The sequence below is a fragment of the Nomascus leucogenys genome, chromosome 8 (genome assembly GCF_006542625.1).
Source record: "Nomascus leucogenys isolate Asia chromosome 8, Asia_NLE_v1, whole genome shotgun sequence".
In the NCBI taxonomy this organism is placed as follows: domain Eukaryota; kingdom Metazoa; phylum Chordata; class Mammalia; order Primates; family Hylobatidae; genus Nomascus; species Nomascus leucogenys.
In genome coordinates this window covers 71087203-71102439 of record NC_044388.1, presented here as the reverse complement: position 1 = coordinate 71102439, position 15237 = coordinate 71087203, and the positions used below count along the sequence as shown (strand labels likewise).

General features: G+C 37.7%; 1 long non-coding RNA gene across 1 annotated transcript in view; it reads left to right on the top strand.

The window, feature by feature from the left end:
• Window positions 1–8317, top strand: part of LOC101176245 — a 64158-nt gene extending 55841 nt beyond the window's left edge. The window contains exon 2 of the long non-coding RNA XR_178648.3: window positions 7776–8317. This is a non-coding gene — a long non-coding RNA (uncharacterized LOC101176245). The remainder of the gene's footprint in view (window positions 1–7775) is intronic.
• The last annotated feature ends 6920 nt before the right edge of the window (window positions 8318–15237 follow it).

The following is a 15237-nucleotide window of genomic DNA, read 5'->3' as shown; positions in this document are numbered from 1 at the left end:
AAAGAGGCATAGAAATCTCGACCGGGCGCAGTGGCTCACACCTGTAATCCCAGCACTTTGGGAAGCCAAGGAGGGTGGATCACAAGGTCAGGAGTTCGAGGCCAGCCTGGCCAACATGGTGAAACCCCCATCGCTACTAAAAATACAAAAATTAGGCAGGCATGGTGGTGTGCACCTGTAATCCCAGCTACTTGGGAGGCTGAGGCAGCAGAACCGCTTGAACAGGGAGGTGGAGGTTGCAGTGAGCCGAGATCATGCTACTGCAGACTGGACAACAGAGACAGACTGCATCTCCAAACAAACAAACAAACAAACAAACAGGCATAGAAATCTCATGTGTGCTCTGTGATCCCTGGTTTGGGACAACTCTGCTCAGTGACTTCACTGTTATTTAATTTGCACAGAAAGAACATTAAGGCCAGCAGAACTGCTATTCCCTAATAACTTGAAAGTTTGTGAAGGAGAAGCTGTGTCTGTGTTATACATCACTGAATTCTCACTCTTAGCACAGTGCCTGGAGTTTTTCAACTGACCATTGCTAAATGTATAAATCCTCCCCATTGCCATGTTCTGGAACCGCACTGTCCCATACGGTAGTCCCCAAGCCACATGTGGCTACCGAGTACCTGACATATGGCTTGAGATGTGCTAAGTATAAAATACACACCACGTTTAAGACCTGGCAAGAAAACATCTTAATAATTTCGTATTGATTATAAGATGAAATAACATTTTAGTTATATTGTGTTAAATAAAACATGTAATTAATGTACTAAATAATTTGCATTTGAGGGTCACAGTAGGTTTCTATTGGACAGCACTATTCTAGACTTTCTTCTGAGACATTGCTGTATATACAAACATTCATTGAATACCTCCAGCTGATGTCCCACAGACACTGTAAATGCAATGAAATTAAATTTATCATATTTCCCAATGACTTGCACTTCCTCTTCAGATGTTGCCTCAGATGTTAATGGCTGCAATTCATCTGGTTACCTAAGGCAAAATATTGGATTATTCCTCCACTCTTATTTTTTTATGAAAAGACTCTTCCAATTTTCCCTTTTCCTTCCTGCCACAATGCCATTAATATGGCCACTGGACTCTCCAGCATAAATCCCCATCAGCACATCTAGAAGACCTTTTTGACAAGGCATAAGACAGCCTCTGGCTGTCATCAGATTACAATCTATCTCTTCAGTGTCTCCTCGCTCTATTGTCTCACTAAGCCCCTCTACTTGATACTCAAAAAAATAGCTCACATTGACTGAGTATGTTTCAAAAATATATCTTTACAATACCTTATCATTCTCATACTGCAAATGAAGAAACTGAAGCAGAGAGGTCAACTAATTAGCCCAGCATTTGCACCTAAGTGATGGAGCTGGTATTTGAACCTAGACCATTTGACTTTGGTATCTGGCCTCTTAACCAATGCTCTTTATTTCACATCCACAGTAATTTCTATTCTCTGACTATATCAAGATTTCTCACAACTTTGTATCTTTACAATTTTTTTTCCTTTGCATGAGAACTTCCACTGTCTCCTCATTACTTTATCCACCAGATCAATTCTTTGACATCCTTTAAGACGCATCTCCAAAGAAACCCGTGTGTCAATTTATCAGACCTTACCAGAAATATTTAGTAGTTTTTCTGTGTGCTTGCCTAGCATTTAAGACAATGTAAATATTACATGTCTTCCTCATTAGAAAATGTATTTTATATCTTAAATTTCTACCATCAAGTGCAGTGCTTGACAATAGCTGGTTCCCAGTGAATGTCTATTGGATTTTTGGCTGCACGGGGTGGAGGAGACAGGGCCATATGAACAGGACAACTTTTGGTCAGGAGGTCTTGAGATTGCTGATTGAGCTGAGATTGTCTGGACTCTTGAGATTTCCCATTCTAATTTGAGAAACATTGAACTATACAAGAATGAAGTTCATTCTAGTTATCTTAGGTTATCATTCAGGGAGCTATTGTTGACAAAGAGTCACGAGATTTCAGGGCAGTGTTAGAGCTGAGACCATTTAATAGGTAAAGCCCTAGTTGCACAAAGAAGTAAACTGAGATTAGAAAGATTAAGTAACTTATCCACAATGACACTGCAAGTTAGTATCAGAGCTCTGCTTAAACCTGCATTTTCTGACTTCTAATCTATCCATAGGTCCTGGCTCTTTCCTATGAACATACAAATGCCAAAATGATTTTCTGTGTTTATACACATATGCATACACATATATCTTCACTGCTAATGAACTGATTCAATAAATGCATGTGTTTGCCTCACGTAAAGCCTGGATCTATTTCTGGGAATGATTAGAACTAATATAAATTCAGTGATTTATACATGGGATCGTCTCATTTACTTCTGAACTGTACAAAGAAATTCACAACTTCACTGTTCTCCCAGGAGAGGAAAAAAATCTATCCAGTCAACAGTTTTCCAACAAAAAAGGCAGTGCAAAGGAATCAACTTTATTGAGTTCTGCTGACTTACTTTTCCCAGTTTTCAATGCTTCCATAACTACCATCATGATAGCATAAAAGCGCTAACATTTTTGTAATAATTGTCCTTTACCACGATTTCTGAAAAATGCTTTACATGCTTTATCACATTCAATCTATAAAACAACCCTATGAGATAGATCACAATTACAATTTCCTATTTTATAGTTGGGGATACTAAAGCCCAATTTAATAAATGCCACAGGGTCATAGAACTTTTAAGTGGCAGAAGCCGCACTTGTATTTAAAATGGATCTGACACCAAAGCTTATGCTTGTAACCACTAATCCAGTCCATGTGTCTTTAACAGTATACTTAATTTCTATCCAAAATGATGGAATCATAGGATTAAAGACCTAGAAATGATATTGGATACTGCCTGATCCCTATAAGTCACTTAATAGAAACACAAAGTGAGGTTCTGGAAAATAGGTGAATCAACCTCTCCTGGACTTAGTGTGCTTATAATTTTTCCATATTTTTCTATATCACACAATAAAGTGCTTTGCATAGTGTACATAATAAATATGGATGATTGACTCTCACGGATTCTTCCATAACTATATACAGCCATATAAACACATGCATATGCATATATGTGTATCAATGTCTAGTCTATGTGTTTCCAATAATACAGAAAGTTAGAATAACAGCCAGCTTGTCAAAACATAGCAAAAAGGACCACATTTTGGAAAGAATTACAGCATCATTACTGTTGACATGGGTAGAATAGATGAGTGTCCCCTAACTACTGCCTGTCAGGGCCTACTCCTATCTCAGCACTGAGTTTAAATAGTACTCAGCCAGCTGCCTGTGGATTTAGCCAACATTGCATGTCAATGCAAAAGTCTGATTGCCCAGATGGTTATTTCTAGGCCTGCAATCAAAAATAGTAACTGAGCATGGCTGTAAGACATATCACCCTACACATAGGCTAGTGGTTTCTTGCTTTCTTCATATATCCTTCCTGTGTGCGGAATAGGCATGTAGATGTTAGCTATTTTAATAACTCTCACTAGGAACAAAAAGAGAGAAACAGAAGGATTTGGGCAGCAATCTTCTAAATCTGTGAAAATCTCTGTATTACTTTGCCCCTCATATCTTCAACTGCATTCTTTCTTTCCTCACTGTTATTATTGGATATAGAGTATCCACTCTGTGAACTTCCTTGAGCAAGTATTTTCCCTCCTTTATGTATCTCCTCTATCATCACCAGCACAGTAGCTTTGCACTTGAAAAGCAAAACAGAGAACTGTAACAGACACAAAACAAACACACCAAACAAACAAACTTCAAATGTTCTGAGGGAAAAAAATAGAAGAAGTTCCAATTTTAAAGTTTGACTAGCCCTTTGCCTGCCCCAAGGTAAGAAAATGCTAGCTCAATGTGGAAAATCAGATCTGTGAGGCAGTGCTTTCGAACAATTCAACTTGTGACAAGAAATAGAACAACCCTCAAAATTTCATCAGAGCAACTTTGATTAACAATTCTGAATCCCTAAATGGTGAATTAGGAAATCTCTCTGAGGCAAAAACTGGGGAGGCTGTAAAGATCTAGAATACCATCTTTGCCCTGACATGCCTTGGGTTTACGGGGAGCCACTCCTGGTTATATATTTGGGAAGAGATCATTTCATTGCCTTGGAGGGGAGCCTCTCTTCTTATAAATTACATTAATTCAGACCTTCATTGGTCCTTCCTGGTTCTATTTCAATAACCAAACGTAGGAATAAATTGTTCTGAGCTTGCTTTGTTTATTCTAGTTCTTTCCTCCACCAGCTCCCTTTTCTGATCTTTCTATTCCCCTAGGCAGAGAATCTTTACGGGGGAAAATTGTTCATTTCAATGTTAGCATTTTTTCTTACACTGGAATAACTTGGCTCAGCTACTCTGACCTTGAAGTGCAATCTCTCTCCCCCACTATAAGAAATCATCAGGAGCTGTAAGGTGAACAGCACCAAGTTTCCATTTCTTTGTAATCCATATTTACAAGGTGAAGATATTATGCTGGTTCCAAAGGAAAAGGGACAGCCCATCATCCTAAAAGAATGATAGATAAGGATTAGGGTTAATACTGGAAAACATTTAGAAACTGAAAGAAAGACTGCATTCATGACAGAAATAAAAGGGGCCATTCTTTGGCAAAACATAAAACAGCATCTGTTGAAACAACTCAAGTTCTGAGCTGCTTTGCATGGCATCCTTTGTTGCCCAAGGATGGCAGCTTCTCTCAGGCCTTTGAGGACATGAAATGATGACAGATACGGGTCCTGTGCCAAGAAGCAAGAAAAAAATCACATTTTGATGTGCAACTACTTGATTCTTAGCCATCTGAAAATACAGAGAGGAAGCTGTCAATTGCATGTAATGAACTGCCTTGGTAGCACTGGGTGATTAATTTCCAGCTTTACCCTGCTCTATCATGTACTGTGGAGAGCACATTACCAGAGCTTTTTGGCTTCAAGGGAAAGATCAACCCCATGTGTGTAATCTACTCCAGGTGTACCAAAGTGGGCTCTTTGCCCTTTTTCTTTGGCTCAGTACCCTACCCCATTGACATTCTGGTGTGATGCATTGGCTTTTTCTGTGTGCAATGTTCATAATAACAAAGTCCAGAAAATTCCCATTTGATTCGCATATTTATAGCAACAACTCGTTTTTGTCAGTATTTTTAACACCATACATTTTAGCTACAAAATGCGGAAAACAAAAACACAATCTTGGTCATGCTTTAAACCACAGAACTAAATAGCTGAGGTCACCTATCACTTGCAGATTATTAACAAAGCTTTTAATACACACAACTGATTGTAGGTATTATTAGAAACAGAGAGGATGAATGTTTTAAACCACGAAGGTCATTCTGATTTGTATAGTGTAAAAAATAGAAAACATCAAATACATACACTCTTCACTATTTCATATTTATTCCCAAAACATTTCAGATATATCTGATTAAAGGACTAGTAACTTTTCTTTCTCCACATATGAGGTAGCTAATAGATACCAGCCTTGTTGGGGGGAAAATGGACTTTGTTTTACTGCAAGTAGATTTTATGACTTTTTCTTTTGATGTCTAAATCATGAAACATGCCAGAGGCTTTGTTGTCTGTTTATAGTACCTATGTACACTCTTAATGAGTTGCCAATTTTTACTTCCTTTAAGAAACCCTAATGGTAAAACATTTATCTACATACTGAAAAATTCATTTAAGCATGTTCTGCGTTTCCAATGAGGCACCGTCTAATGGTCTTTTTAATTAAATGTTGGTTCCAAGGATTTCTCTGTTGTTTAAGGCTATAGTTCAGTTCGTTCATCATGTATTGCAGGTTGGGAGATATGAAATTTAATTCAAATCATGATTTTTAAGGGAGGATTTGGCTTAAGTTGTTTTAAAGATAACTCAAAAGGGATATACATACTTAACCCTGAGACCTTACTGATGACAATCTGAATTTTAATTTTGTTTTGGCCTCTCTGTTATAATACCAGAGGTGGAAAGACTTACTAAGTAAGAAAATCTTTGCCAACAAGTTTCCTTCATGAAAGAAGGTTATTTTTGTTAATTGACCAGAGGCAGCAGTTGGGTAACAAGTCGCGGCAGCTGATGCACTGCACACCTATAGGTTGGTAGGGTCACGGGATCTCAGTTCTATGACACTATGAGGTGGTGTTACCCAATTTGAGCCTCAGCTATTCTTGAGAATAGTTGAATGTTGTTACTAAAGTGGAAATTATTGGTAGTGGGTGAGGACAATGTTGAGACAATGTTAAGCTGGAGTGAAATTTGTAAAAGAAAGCCACAGAATCAATTCAAACCCAAATTTAGTCTCTGGCGTATGTAGGAAGACATGGGTACTTGCAGTGTAAACTCCATTCTCAAATGCCTTCTTCCCTTAATATGCCTGGAAGCCCCTATAGCTGCACCTGGGGTTAAAGAAGCAATATTGCCTACCTGAGTGAAGTATGTCCCTTCTCTTCTTTGGTGAGCTTTCTCCACTACTGAAGGGAAAAACAAACAAAAAGTATTACCTACTTTCTTTCCCTTACTGCTAAGAAAGAACCTGGTCTTTGATTAGGCAAATCTGTTTCCCTACACAAGAAGAAACAATAAAAGTCCTTTGTTGCAGTATCTAGTGGACCCTAAGTTGATTTTGTATCAGGGCCCATTTTTACTAATTAATCACCTGCACTGCACATCCTTAAAAGTGAAAGTTCTATTAGTTGGTTAAGGATGTCTTTCCTGCCTCCTTCCAGAAGCTTTACATAAATGTTCAAGACAATTTTTTTTGTTACACTCTCCAAGGATTACAATAGATGGTCACTTTAGGCATGGCTTTCCAGAAACTCCCCTTTCTGCATGAGCTAAAATGTTAAATGTATAAAAAAAACTACGTGGGAAATGCTGTATTTCAATGCTTAGATTTACTCATATTAAAACTAAAAGATCATTGGGTTGGAAAGTGAAGAAAACCATCTTGGTCCTGGATGAGACTGTGTCAGAACCTGGAACAATCTTCTCAGGGGCTCATCAACAGAATAAAAACATGTAAAACATCTATCTTTTTTGTTTATTTCTTTAGCCTATGGGATGGCTATTGAAAAGTTCCCCCCAATATGTTCCACTTTATATAAAAAATTGTTTTCAATATAAAAAAAATTTACTGAAACATTAATAACATTTTAGAGAAAAGGAAAAATAAAGAGACAATTATGTAAACAGTAGAGCCAACAAGAGGCAGGAAAGCATCTCTAAAAACCTAGCAAGACCCTTAGGCTAAATTAAATAGTACTAATATTTATTGAATGTTTTGTGCCATGTACTTCACATATTTAATCTCAATTAGCATTCTTAACGATCCTGTGAGGTAGATATTACTATTCTAAATTTTAGAGATAAGGGTCTGGGACTCAAAGAGTATAGGAAACTAACCCCAGCAGCTGTTCAGTGGTAGAAGGTGAAATCGAGCTCAAGTCTTCCTAATTCCAGAATCCACATTCTCCTCCCTCTACCATTTGGGCTCCTGGGCAACAGAACTGAGTGAGCAAATGCTCTGTACAACTATTCCACAAAACTGTTTTTCTATGACTTGGGATTATTTAAGGGTCAGGTCCCATCAAATATCAATGTTTGGAAAGCCATGGGCAAAGCTAATCTCAGATTCAGTATTTACAAATACTCAAGTTCAGGAGACTAGTATGTTGCAGGGTTAAAACCGGGATCCAGGTTTACCTTCATCTCTAACCCTCTTCTCCCTCAGGATGAGGGAGAAGTTTCATCTATATGATATGCCTGCCCGACCTGGAGAACTTGGCGTTAAAGGAAATGTGTTTATCAAATGTGTCATCTTATCCTTGGAAGGCAACTGAGGATCAGAGCAAAGCTGCCTTGAATTGTTTCATCGAGTTATTCCGTTGCAGTTACATGGAACACCAAAAAACGTCAAGAAGCCTAAAACATGGAAACTTGTTTAATTTTCTCAAACAATGGCACTAACTAAAGCAAATGAAATTTTGACAGAAGAAAGAAGCAATTGTTTAGCCTTGTCATGTCCTCACAGTTAACAACACAAAGGGTATATTCACAGTGCAAAGATACTTTCCCTTTCTCTCAAAATAGGAGACTACGTATTATAAGATATTTCACAGACGTCCTTCCTCATAGAACTCTGTAAACTTTACTAGCTCAAGAACAAAATCAAAGTTTCAATTCACGGGACTCATTCATCTTGCATTTTAGGTATTCTAATGGTATATTTGTACTGTGTGTTGCAACCTATAGAATAAATGTACTTCTTCTTCATGTTTCCTGTTTGCTGATGACAGATACCAGTGGCTCACCTTTCGGCCTATGAAACAATGATTTCTTTTCAAATTTGAAATCTGAATAACTATGCACCACAATAGCTGCCTTTGACCCAGAATTTTTCTCTAGTCATTATCTTCCAAAGAATTTTTCTGCAGTTCGTTATCCTCTAAGTTCTGAGTCATATCTGAAACCTGTTACAACTTAAACTTCTGGCTCCCACTCTTAAGGACTTGCTGTTTCATCAGATCTTCCTTCTCCATTTTTCCATCAGTGAAACCTAAAATAAATTCAGAATCATAAGAATGTAAGAGCAAACCTAACGTTCTGTACCATGGCATAATTTTACTTGGAGAAACCAAAATATCTGAAGGTGAGTTCTTCAAATCTTAAGTGACAACATTTAACTTACTATAAGCAATAGAAAAAAATTTAAATATTAGAACAAGTGCCACAAAAGAATGGACATTTTGGGACAGAAACTTTCTGTGTTAGTAAATCTGCCACCCTTCTGAATAATAAATGATTTGATTTTACATCCTCAAGAATCACTATTGTGCTCCTCTTTGGAGGCTTTTGGGGCATTGCTACAGTTTTGGTTAGAGTGGAAAGCAATTACATATAAATATATTCTTTGATTAATAAAAGTATTTTATAATTTTATATGTATGCTTACCTGAGATGTTACATTACAAAACATCATTACTGGCCGGGCGCAGTGGCTCATGCCTGTAATTGCAGCACTTTGGGAGGCCAAGGCAGGCAGATCACCTCAGGTAGAGAGTTTGAGACCAGCCTGACCAACATGGAGAAACCCCATCTACTAAAAATACAAAATTAGCTGGGTGTGGTGGCACATGCCTGTAATTCCAACTACTCGGGAGGCTGAGGCAGAAGAATCACTTGAACCCGGGAGGCAGAGGTTGTGGTGAGCTGAGATCGCACCATTGCACTCCAGCCTGGGCAACAAGAGTGAAACTCTGCCTCAAAAAAAAAAAAAAAAATCATTACTTCATAATAACGTTTCAAAATAAGCAGAAGTATGTATTTGCCTCACTTTGACAGGTCTCATTAGTTCAGGGACTCCTTTTTACATTAACTTTCAGATATGATTCCTTGTCAGGATAGAATGTTTGTATAAAAATCTAACTCCGAAACTCAAGTAGAAATACTATTTTTACAAACTATACTCCTCATCAAGATATATGTATTGTGTCCCGATGCATGGTAGTTCCTTATTACTTTTGACTATGTTTATACATGTGAAATCAACCCCACCATTGCCTCTTTCTTCATTCTGACCATCCTAACCCTAACCATTGGTGTGTTCTGCTGTGTGATTGATTTGGCTTCCATAATTGATTGTTATTGACTGGCCAGAATGAATGTCTCAAGCTCACATTGTGTTCCAACTCATCAACAGAGTATAGTTAACATCTACTTTGGATCACAATTTGACTTAATTATTAAATATTGCATTTTAGCAATTGGCCGGAAAGGGGTTTATTTCTTTTATTTTTATTTATTTTTTATTATTATACCTTAGGTTTTAGGGTACATGTGCACAATGTGCAGGTTTGTTACATATGTATCCATGTGCGGTGTTGTTTTGCTGCACCCATTAACTCATCATTTAGCATTAGGTATCTCTCCTAATGCTGTCCCTCCCCCCTCCCCCCACCCCACAACAGTCACAACAGTCCCCGGAGTGTGATGTTCCCCTTCCTGTGTCCATGAGTTCTCATTGTTCAATTCCCACTTATGAGAACATGCGGTGTTTGGTTTTTTGTCCTTGCGATAGTTTACTGAGAATGATGTTTTCCAGTTTCATCCATGTCCCTACAAAGGACATGAACTCATCATTTTTTATGGCTGCATAGTATTCCATGGTGTATATGTGCCACATTTTCTTAATCCAGTCTATCGTTGTTGGACATTTGGGTTGGTTCCAACTCTTTGCTATTGTGAATAGTGCCGCAATAAACATACGTGTGCATGTGTCTTTATAGCAGCATGATTTATAGTCCTTTGGGTATATACCCAGTAATGGGATGGCTGGGTCAAATGGTATTTCTAGTTCTAGATCCCTGAGGAATCACCACACTGACTTCCACAATGGTTGAACTAGTTTACAGTCCCACCAACAGTGTAAAAGTGTTCCTTTTTCTGGAAAGGGGTTTATTTCTACAAGCTCAAACCTACTGCTAATTTTAAAGAAAAACTTCAGACTGTAGAAACTTCAGATCCATGTCTAAACACAGGAAATAAACCAGGCATGGTGCCTCAGGCCTATAATTCCAGCACTTTAGGAGGCCGAGGCAGGTGGACCACTTGAGCTTGGGAGTTCGAGACCACCCTGGGCAACATAGTGAAACCTCATGTCTACCAAAAATACAAAAAATTAGCCGGGTGTGGTGGCATCTATCTGTAGTCCCAGCTAGTCAAGGGCCTGAGGTAGGAGGGTCACTTGAGCCCGGGGGGTCCAGGCTGCAGTGAGCCAAGATCACGCCACTGCACTCCAGCCTGGGTGAGAGAATGAGAACCTGTCTCAAAAACAAAAGCAAAAGTAATAACAAAAAAAACCAGAATAAATGCACCTGATCAAAAAAAGAAGAAAAAAAGAAAAAGTCTTATTAATTTAAAATGCATTTATTTACCCTTCTTTGTTATAGTTTGCTCTATGTTTATGTATATACATTTTAAGTCATCCTTTAGCATTCACCATCTTTACGAACACACTTTTGAAAATGGGTAACAAACTCTCTTAAAACTGCTAATGGAAGATGCCAAAGAAGAGGAGGACTCCTTGCCTCCAAATGTGGGAGAAGGCCTTAGAGTCTCCTTCTGTAACTGAGAAGCAGAATACTCCCATTGTGTGAGGTTGCCTGGCAGTTGCAGCTGTCACTCAGACTTCTTATCCACACCAAGCACTTCCAAATACAGGAAAGAAATTAGACTTTGTTTCTCTACCCTATTTGGATAATAATTAAATGTTTCAACTAGAAACCTCTTCACTCTGGCATCTGAAGCATCATTTTAGTGTCAACTTCTCTTGAAAAGGGCACACACACACACGCATGTACTCATACTTGCTATTTTCTTTGCCAAAATGTTTACTATGTTATGGGAAAAAACTTTTTCTCTTTTCTTGAAATAAAATTAATTTCTTTTGTTTGTGCTTTCCTTCAAAATTCAATTTGAACATTTTTCACTACTCTTCTGCAGCAATTATTCTCTTTAAATCACAATTTTTACTAAAAAGGCTCTTTGCTTGACAGATTTGGACACTAAAAAGGAAAATAATTACTTCAAAAGCTGTGTGTAAACAGAAGACAATTTGTAAGCATCCCATGTGAAATTAAAAGCCCCCATGCCTATCAGACCTTGGGAAAACTAAAGGAACTTCACATCCCATAATAGAACTTAGAAACAGTAAGTGCGTCTTACTACTTGTGAGCCTGCATTTCAGCCACAATAAAGTAAACTAGTCAAATGAGTATTAACAATTAACACATTTAAAAGCATTGCAAAAATTATAAATATCTAATATTTCGTTGGCTATTCCAACCTAGACACTATTTTCAAAATTGTGAAAGAGTAGTGTTGCCATTACTAATTTGATCAAAATACCCACCTCTGCAGATTATTAAAAAAAAACAAAAAACAAGTCCAGGTAGATAGGTTAATAGAAAAGCATTAAACTGTTAATTTCCATTACAGGACAATACATAAGAAACATTGTGTTTTTATTAAGCCAAACATAGATGCCTATAGTTACATATACACCTAACACTTTCTATCTGTCTGTCTCAATTTATCTGATGCTCAAATCACCTTGTGTGCACTGTACACCATATTGTAGCTTCTCAAGTGTTGGAGTACTTGAAACTGTCACGTGCTTTCATTTAAATTTTTTTAAATTCATGGACATTTAATATACGTAAATTATACCAATGCTAAGAAGGAGTCACCTAGTATTTGAAAATCATAATCAACTAGGCGTGGTGGCTCATATCTGTAATCCCAGCACTTTGGGAGGTCGAGGTGGGCAGGTCACCTGAAGTAAGGAGTTCGATACCATCTGGCCAACATGGTGATACCCTGTCTCTGCCAAAAATACAAAAATTAGCCAGGCGTGGTGGCGTGTGCCTGTAATCCCAGCTACTCAGGAGGCTGAGGCAGGAGAATCACTTGAACCCGGGAGGCGGAGATTGGCAGTGAGCCGAGATCACACCACTGCACTCCAGCCTGGGCAACAAGAGCAAAACTTTGTCTCAAAAAAAAAAAAAAAGCGAAAATCATAATCAGTATGTTGAATTGCTGAAGCTCAACTTCAGAGAGTAGTAAATGAAAACAAGCTAAAACATATAGCATAACAAAAGATTAACTTGGCAGTGGATTTATCCTATAGCAGTCGTTCTCAAAGCATGGCCAGAGAACCACAGGGTTTCCTAAGACTCTTTAAAGGTTTCAAAAGATCCAAACTATTTTTATAATAAACCAAGATGCTAATTTCTCTATTTCACTCTCATTCTCTCACAAGTGTACAACAGAGTTTTCCAGAGTTTAATGTGTAAGATTATACCAGAATGTTTAGAGAAGCAAACCTAAGAATCTAGCTTTCTATTAAGCCACACAATAAAGAAATTTGTACAAATTTAAAACAATGATGTATTAGTACCTTTTGTGTTGCTTAAAGCAGAATACCTAAAAATTTATTTTAAAGGAAGCTTATTTAGCTCATTGTTCCACAGACTGTGAAGTTCGAGGGCATGGTCCTGGCTTCTGGACGGGACTTTCATGCCACATCACAACGTGGCCGAGAAGGGCAATGGGAAAGTAGACATGTGAGAAGAGAAGAAAACCTAAGGGCATCCTGGCTTTATAACAACCTAGTACCACAGGAACTAATTCATTCTCATGAGAACTAATTCAATCTTTCAAGATTGAGAACTTAGCCAGGCGCGGTGGTGTATGCCTGTAATCCGAGCTACTCAAGAGGATGAACTGGAAGGATCCTTTGAGCCCAGGAGTTCAAGGTTGTGGTGAGCTATGATTGTACCCCCATGCTCCAGCGTGGATGAGAGAGTGAGACCGTGTGTTTAAAAAAAAAAAAAAAAAGAAGAGTGAGAATGCACTACTACCAGAGCAGCACAGAGCCGTTCATGGGGGATCCACCTCCATAACCCAAATACCTCCCACTAGGCCCCACTTCCCAACACTGGTACATTGAGGATCAAATTTCAACATGAGTTTTGGTGGGGACAAACAAATTATATCCAAACCATAGCAAATGTCATTCATTTTTTGTTGTTTTGAAAAAGATAGTTATTTCTTATTAAAATATGCCATTTGTGTCAAGATGTAATGGGATTATTACTGTCACTTTAAAATGAATTAGTAATTAGTTAAAAATTTTTCTATTTTAATTTCTAATATAAATATTGAGAGATATGACCCACATTAACAAAAGCTTTCTTTTTTGGCTGAGGGGGTGGGGGGTTATTCTCAAAAATTTCCTAGCATGTAAAGAAATCCTGAGACCAAAACATTTGAGAGTGCTGTTTTATAGCATTGGAATCTCAATTTATTTCTAAAACCTCAGTTGCTAATGCTACCAGAATCAAAATTAGAGCGGCACTTCTTATAAAATTCTTCCAAATTACAATTTGGAAAGATTAGATCCATGTTTCTTGTATTGATTGTTAATCAACAAAATACAGCGAACAGAGTAATTTTAAATATAGGATTTAATATGATTAATTCCACCTAGTCCATTCCTGGACAGCCACTCTTCCTGAGGACCTAGCTTTGCCATTCAATGCCAGGCTGCTAGGAGGCATATTGCTTGGTGTATATTATGTGCCCAAAAAGTGTTTACTGACCATTTCTTTTAAACCTGCTTCCTCATTAAAGTCTATTGACTAAACTACTAAGTTTATTCCTTGTTTTGACTTCATAATTATCATAATGGTCAGCAAATCAAGGTTAACAGGCATTGGTGTAGTGGTCAACCCAGTACCCCCCAGAACTATCCTGGTTAAGCTTAAATCCTTACTCTAACACTTGCTCTTGTGTGAATGTGAACAAGTGCTCAAACTTCTCTGCATCTAAATTACCTCATCTGAAAATTATGAATACAAATAATACCTTCTAATGACTTTGTTACGCAGATTAAATAAACAAACACTTGTAAAAAAACTGAAAACTGAGCTTAATAAATAATAAATGCTATACAAGGATCACTAAGTAAAATACCACCTAACTTCAACTGCTGCTCAGAGCAAGTACATGGATAACTGTGATTTGGTTATCAGAGAAGCTTCCCAGAGTTTTGATATTTAAATAGATCCAGATGCCTGAACTCTTAATTCCCACTGCTAAAAGTTAAGAGTAGCAGGTTAAACATGAGCAGCAACCACAAACACACTGAAATACTGAGAGGAGAAAGGCCATAAAGGCTCAAAATGTAGACACAAAATCTTATTAGACGCACCATAGAGAAACCCAAACATTCAACTAACAAAAATGAAATTAATAACCAATTTCAGCAAAAAAATAGAAAGTTGGGCCAAGTCTTCTACCTAATTTGAGTTTATTAATTGATACGAATGACAGCAGAGTTTTTAAATTATCACCTTAGTAGTGTCTTTACAATTCTAGCTACTCTTTAGAAAGTGTCCAAAAATAATGAACACATAGAATCATGTAATGCAGTCTAGCTAAAAGAAAAGAAAGAATTAGACAGTTTCTAGAACACTCACCCCTTGGCTTCTGCAATTTCATGTAGGTTGATTTTCCAACTTATATTTTCCAACAAGATGAAATCCCTCTTCCACTTGCCAGACTCTAAGTCCCAAAGACGCAGACATATGCAGAATGGATGGACCGTCCTCACCAACATTGGAGTGTGCTCA